Source organism: Dreissena polymorpha, chromosome 14 (genome assembly GCF_020536995.1).
Source record: "Dreissena polymorpha isolate Duluth1 chromosome 14, UMN_Dpol_1.0, whole genome shotgun sequence".
NCBI lineage: Eukaryota > Metazoa > Mollusca > Bivalvia > Myida > Dreissenidae > Dreissena > Dreissena polymorpha.
In genome coordinates this window covers 39886545-39893835 of record NC_068368.1, presented here as the reverse complement: position 1 = coordinate 39893835, position 7291 = coordinate 39886545, and the positions used below count along the sequence as shown (strand labels likewise).

Genomic DNA, 7291 nt, shown 5'->3' with positions numbered 1-7291 from the left:
GTTGTTGTGTTCTTTGTTACTCAGGAAGGGCTACTGCGGTAGGCATATTGTATTTTGGGTTCTTTTTAAGCTGGAATCGCTAGTAGGGTCACGCTGTGAATTATTGCGCGAAAACCACTTGGATACCTGGTATTTATTCATGGTTTGATGGGTTGTGCTATGTTTTGCGTGTACAAATATCATTCCAAAAGCAGGCTATCATTACGTTTCATTCGTCCCCAGCCACTTTCGTACATGGTAAAAAGTTGATTTTGAAGCCCCTTTTTGCGGCCTTGTCATTCTTTCATTTTTGTCATTAGTATCTCCTGTACAGGTTCCATATGCTCTTTTTTTATCTTAAATGTAAGTTTCAGACTACTTGTGTGCAGTGAATGTGTTTTTATGATTGCAGGTTCGTGGTTTTCTGAATTGAGCGTGGTGGAGATCAAGAAGGCGTCCGCGGCTCCGAGAGAGTGTGTGTCTACTGTGGTCTGCTACCTTAAGTGGTAAATGACAAAAAAAAATTTACACAGCCTACCTGTGAAATGTATTTTTTTAAGCTTTTACACTAACGTGCAGTGTGGAAATGGGCTTTGATGAGCTTAGATTTCATAATTTGGATGTAAATAACTGATCTGAAAAAGGGAGGTAATTCAAATATTAAAAAATGGCTATTTTCAGCTGGAATCCGCAGAAAGCTCTTACAGTGATTTGGCTGTCGGACATCCAGTTTGTTATTATTTTATCACGTTACTCTTACCGTTACATGTTATTTGAGTGTTTCTCATGTTCTTAGTGTCTTATGTATGCTTAAACAGTTGTATTAATGTAAGAAAAGGAGGAAAATAGACAAAAATCAAGGACATTGGCACTCCGCAGGCTGAAAAATCAACTATTTTTCTCAAAAATTAGGTCCAGACATGTTGGGAAAGGTATCGGCTGTGCAAATAAGATGTATATAAGCATGAGCAGAGTGTTTACAGGGTTTCAAAAAGGATTCAGGAGACATTTTAAGTGTGTCTTTCTTAGAACTCTGAAATCATGAATTATCAGTGTAATAGGAGGAAAGTGTCACTTCGGGTTAAGTGTTTGGTGTGAAGAAAGACAGTCTTTTTTGCAAAACAGTCGATTGAAAACAGTCTGTTTTTTTAGGAATTGTCTAAAATACTAGAAAAAGATGCTTTAACAGTTATGAAAAAGAGTAATTGGTGTCCTTAATTGGTAAACGACAATTTTTTTTTACACAGCCGGCCTGTGAAATGTATTTTTTTAAGATTTTACACCAACGTCCAGTCAAGAAATGGGATTGGATGAGCTCAGTTTTCATAATTTGGATGTTAATAACTGATCTAAATAAGGGAAATGATTCGAATATTGAAAAATGGCTATTTATGTCCCCCAGTCTATTCTGAGGGACATATTGTTTTTGCCCTGTCTGTTCGTTTGTTCGTTGGTTTGTTTGTTTGCGTCACACTTTTACATTTACCATAACTTATGCAATATTAAAGATAGCAACTTGATATTTGGCATGCATGTGTATCTCATGGAGCTGCACATTTTGAGTGGTGAAAGGTCAAGGTCAAAGTCATCCTTCAAGGTTAAAGGTCAAGGTCAAAGGTCAAATTTGGCAATATTGAAGATAGCAACTTGATATCTGGCATGCATGTGTACCTCATGGAGCTGCACATTTTGAGTGGTGAAAGGTCAAGGTCATCCGTCAATGTCAAAGGTCAAGTTCAAAGGTCATATATATGAGGGGGGTGTACAAAGTGTTTCACAAACACATCTTGTTTCAGCTGGAATCAGAAAAAAAGCTCTTAACAGTGAAATGGCTGTCCGACATCGCGTTTGTTATTATTTTATCAGGTTATTCTTACTGTTTCATGTTATTTGAGTGTTTCTCATGTTCTTAGTGTCTTATGTATGCTAAAACAGTTGTATTCATGTAGGAGAAGGAGCAAAATAGACAAAAGTCAAGGAAATTGGCACCCCAGGGGCTGAAAAATCAACTATTTTTTTTTAAAAATTAGGTCCAGACATGTTGGAAAAGGTATCTGCTGTGCAAGTAAGATGTATATAAGCATGAGTAGAGTGTTTATAAAAAGGAAAAAGGTTTGAAAGGTGTCTAAAAGGTTCCAGGAGACATTTAAAGAGTCTCTCACTCAGAACTCTGAATGCATGAATTCTCTGAAATAGAAGTAAAGTGTGCACTTTGGGTTAAGTGTTTGATATGAAGAAAGACAGTCTTTTTTGCAGTACAGTTGAGTGAAAACAGTGTGTTTTTGTCAGGAATAGTCTAAAATACTAGAAAAAGATGCTTTTGCAGAAATGAAAAAGAATAATTGATGTCCTTAAGGTAGCAGTACACGGTAGGAAGCAGAAATATGCGAATTGGCCCCGGTCAAAAAGTGAAATATTGGGAAAGGGTTGGTTTCAATGTCAAATTTGAGGGTAATAGGCCTTATTGTACCCCCAAATTGCATTAAATCCTAAGAATATGACCATTTTCAAATGCGAAACTGTGGGGTCATGACCTCTTGTTGTTGTTGTGTTCTTTGTTACTCAGGAAGGGCTACTGCGGTAGGCATATTGTATTTTGGGTTCTTTTTAAGCTGGAATCGCTAGTAGGGTCACGCTGTGAATTATTGCGCGAAAACCACTTGGATACCTGGTATTTATTCATGGTTTGATGGGTTGTGCTATGTTTTGCGTGTACAAATATCATTCCAAAAGCAGGCTATCATTACGTTTCATTCGTCCCCAGCCACTTTCGTACATGGTAAAAAGTTGATTTTGAAGCCCCTTTTTGCGGCCTTGTCATTCTTTCATTTTTGTCATTAGTATCTCCTGTACAGGTTCCATATGCTCTTTTTTATCTTAAATGTAAGTTTCAGACTACTTGTGTGCAGTGAATGTGTTTTTATGATTGCAGGTTCGTGGTTTTCTGAATTGAGCGTGGTGGAGATCAAGAAGGCGTCCGCGGCTCCGAGAGAGTGTGTGTCTACTGTGGTCTGCTACCTTAAGTGGTAAATGACAAAAAAAAATTTACACAGCCTACCTGTGAAATGTATTTTTTTAAGCTTTTACACTAACGTGCAGTGTGGAAATGGGCTTTGATGAGCTTAGATTTCATAATTTGGATGTAAATAACTGATCTGAAAAAGGGAGGTAATTCAAATATTAAAAAATGGCTATTTTCAGCTGGAATCCGCAGAAAGCTCTTACAGTGATTTGGCTGTCGGACATCCAGTTTGTTATTATTTTATCACGTTACTCTTACCGTTACATGTTATTTGAGTGTTTCTCATGTTCTTAGTGTCTTATGTATGCTTAAACAGTTGTATTAATGTAAGAAAAGGAGGAAAATAGACAAAAATCAAGGACATTGGCACTCCGCAGGCTGAAAAATCAACTATTTTTCTCAAAAATTAGGTCCAGACATGTTGGGAAAGGTATCGGCTGTGCAAATAAGATGTATATAAGCATGAGCAGAGTGTTTACAGGGTTTCAAAAAGGATTCAGGAGACATTTTAAGTGTGTCTTTCTTAGAACTCTGAAATCATGAATTATCAGTGTAATAGGAGGAAAGTGTCACTTCGGGTTAAGTGTTTGGTGTGAAGAAAGACAGTCTTTTTTGCAAAACAGTCGATTGAAAACAGTCTGTTTTTTTAGGAATTGTCTAAAATACTAGAAAAAGATGCTTTAACAGTTATGAAAAAGAGTAATTGGTGTCCTTAATTGGTAAACGACAATTTTTTTTTACACAGCCGGCCTGTGAAATGTATTTTTTTAAGATTTTACACCAACGTCCAGTCAAGAAATGGGATTGGATGAGCTCAGTTTTCATAATTTGGATGTTAATAACTGATCTAAATAAGGGAAATGATTCGAATATTGAAAAATGGCTATTTATGTCCCCCAGTCTATTCTGAGGGACATATTGTTTTTTGCCCTGTCTGTTCGTTTGTTCGTTGGTTTGTTTGTTTGCGTCACACTTTTACATTTACCATAACTTATGCAATATTAAAGATAGCAACTTGATATTTGGCATGCATGTGTATCTCATGGAGCTGCACATTTTGAGTGGTGAAAGGTCAAGGTCAAAGTCATCCTTCAAGGTTAAAGGTCAAGGTCAAAGGTCAAATTTGGCAATATTGAAGATAGCAACTTGATATCTGGCATGCATGTGTACCTCATGGAGCTGCACATTTTGAGTGGTGAAAGGTCAAGGTCATCCGTCAATGTCAAAGGTCAAGTTCAAAGGTCATATATATGAGGGGGGTGTACAAAGTGTTTCACAAACACATCTTGTTTCAGCTGGAATCAGAAAAAAAGCTCTTAACAGTGAAATGGCTGTCCGACATCGCGTTTGTTATTATTTTATCAGGTTATTCTTACTGTTTCATGTTATTTGAGTGTTTCTCATGTTCTTAGTGTCTTATGTATGCTAAAACAGTTGTATTCATGTAGGAGAAGGAGCAAAATAGACAAAAGTCAAGGAAATTGGCACCCCAGGGGCTGAAAAATCAACTATTTTTTTTAAAAATTAGGTCCAGACATGTTGGAAAAGGTATCTGCTGTGCAAGTAAGATGTATATAAGCATGAGTAGAGTGTTTATAAAAAGGAAAAAGGTTTGAAAGGTGTCTAAAGGTTCCAGGAGACATTTAAAGAGTCTCTCACTCAGAACTCTGAATGCATGAATTCTCTGAAATAGAAGTAAAGTGTGCACTTTGGGTTAAGTGTTTGATATGAAGAAAGACAGTCTTTTTTGCAGTACAGTTGAGTGAAAACAGTGTGTTTTTGTCAGGAATAGTCTAAAATACTAGAAAAAGATGCTTTTGCAGAAATGAAAAAGAATAATTGATGTCCTTAAGGTAGCAGTACACGGTAGGAAGCAGAAATATGCGAATTGGCCCGGTCAAAAAGTGAAATATTGGGAAAGGGTTGGTTTCAATGTCAAATTTGAGGGTAATAGGCCTTATTGTACCCCCAAATTGCATTAAATCCTAAGAATATGACCATTTTCAAATGCGAAACTGTGGGGTCATGACCTCTTGTTGTTGTTGTGTTCTTTGTTACTCAGGAAGGGCTACTGCGGTAGGCATATTGTATTTTGGGTTCTTTTTAAGCTGGAATCGCTAGTAGGGTCACGCTGTGAATTATTGCGCGAAAACCACTTGGATACCTGGTATTTATTCATGGTTTGATGGGTTGTGCTATGTTTTGCGTGTACAAATATCATTCCAAAAGCAGGCTATCATTACGTTTCATTCGTCCCCAGCCACTTTCGTACATGGTAAAAAGTTGATTTTGAAGCCCCTTTTTGCGGCCTTGTCATTCTTTCATTTTGTCATTAGTATCTCCTGTACAGGTTCCATATGCTCTTTTTTTATCTTAAATGTAAGTTTCAGACTACTTGTGTGCAGTGAATGTGTTTTATGATTGCAGGTTCGTGGTTTTCTGAATTGAGCGTGGTGGAGATCAAGAAGGCGTCCGCGGCTCCGAGAGAGTGTGGTGTCTACTGTGGTCTGCTACCTTAAGTGGTAAATGACAAAAAAAAATTTACACAGCCTACCTGTGAAATGTATTTTTTAAGCTTTTACACTAACGTGCAGTGTGGAAATGGGCTTTGATGAGCTTAGATTTCATAATTTGGATGTAAATAACTGATCTGAAAAAGGGAGGTAATTCAAATATTAAAAAATGGCTATTTTCAGCTGGAATCCGCAGAAAGCTCTTACAGTGATTTGGCTGTCGGACATCCAGTTTGTTATTATTTTATCACGTTACTCTTACCGTTACATGTTATTTGAGTGTTTCTCATGTTCTTAGTGTCTTATGTATGCTTAAACAGTTGTATTAATGTAAGAAAAGGAGGAAAATAGACAAAAATCAAGGACATTGGCACTCCGCAGGCTGAAAAATCAACTATTTTTCTCAAAAATTAGGTCCAGACATGTTGGGAAAGGTATCGGCTGTGCAAATAAGATGTATATAAGCATGAGCAGAGTGTTTACAGGGTTTCAAAAAGGATTCAGGAGACATTTTAAGTGTGTCTTTCTTAGAACTCTGAAATCATGAATTATCAGTGTAATAGGAGGAAAGTGTCACTTCGGGTTAAGTGTTTGGTGTGAAGAAAGACAGTCTTTTTTGCAAAACAGTCGATTGAAAACAGTCTGTTTTTTTAGGAATTGTCTAAAATACTAGAAAAAGATGCTTTAACAGTTATGAAAAAAGAGTAATTGGTGTCCTTAATTGGTAAACGACAATTTTTTTTTACACAGCCGGCCTGTGAAATGTATTTTTTTTAAGATTTTACACCAACGTCCAGTCAAGAAATGGGATTGGATGAGCTCAGTTTTCATATTTGGATGTTAATAACTGATCTAAATAAGGGAAATGATTCGAATATTGAAAAATGGCTATTTATGTCCCCCAGTCTATTCTGAGGGACATATTGTTTTTGCCCTGTCTGTTCGTTTGTTCGTTGGTTTGTTTGTTTGCGTCACACTTTTACATTTACCATAACTTATGCAATATTAAAGATAGCAACTTGATATTTGGCATGCATGTGTATCTCATGGAGCTGCACATTTTGAGTGGTGAAAGGTCAAGGTCAAAGTCATCCTTCAAGGTTAAAGGTCAAGGTCAAAGGTCAAATTTGGCAATATTGAAGATAGCAAACTTGATATCTGGCATGCATGTGTACCTCATGGAGCTGCACATTTTGAGTGGTGAAAGGTCAAGGTCATCCGTCAATGTCAAAGGTCAAGTTCAAAGGTCATATATATGAGGGGGGTGTACAAAGTGTTTCACAAACACATCTTGTTTCAGCTGGAATCAGAAAAAAAAGCTCTTAACAGTGAAATGGCTGTCCGACATCGCGTTTGTTATTATTTTATCAGGTTATTCTTACTGTTTCATGTTATTTGAGTGTTTCTCATGTTCTTAGTGTCTTATGTATGCTAAAACAGTTGTATTCATGTAGGAGAAGGAGCAAAATAGACAAAAGTCAAGGAAATTGGCACCCCAGGGGCCTGAAAAATCAACTATTTTTTTTAAAAATTAGGTCCAGACATGTTGGAAAAGGTATCTGCTGTGCAAGTAAGATGTATATAAGCATGAGTAGAGTGTTTATAAAAAGGAAAAGGTTTTGAAAGGTGTCTAAAAAGGTTCCAGGAGACATTTTAAAGAGTCTCTCACTCAGAACTCTGAATGCATGAATTCTCTGAAATAGAAGTACTAAAGTTGGCACTTTGGGTTAAGTGTTTGATATGAAGAAAGACAGTCTTTTTGCAGTACAGTTGAGTG

At 36.8% G+C, this 7291-nt stretch overlaps 1 long non-coding RNA gene across 1 annotated transcript; it reads left to right on the top strand.

Moving 5' to 3' along the window:
- Positions 1-308: 308 nt before the first annotated feature.
- On the top strand, positions 309-5525 carry LOC127858277 (uncharacterized). The gene is made up of 3 exons (XR_008038840.1): positions 309-485; positions 2912-3005; positions 5429-5525. It is a non-coding gene; the product is annotated as an uncharacterized LOC127858277 (long non-coding RNA).
- Positions 5526-7291: the final 1766 nt, after the last annotated feature.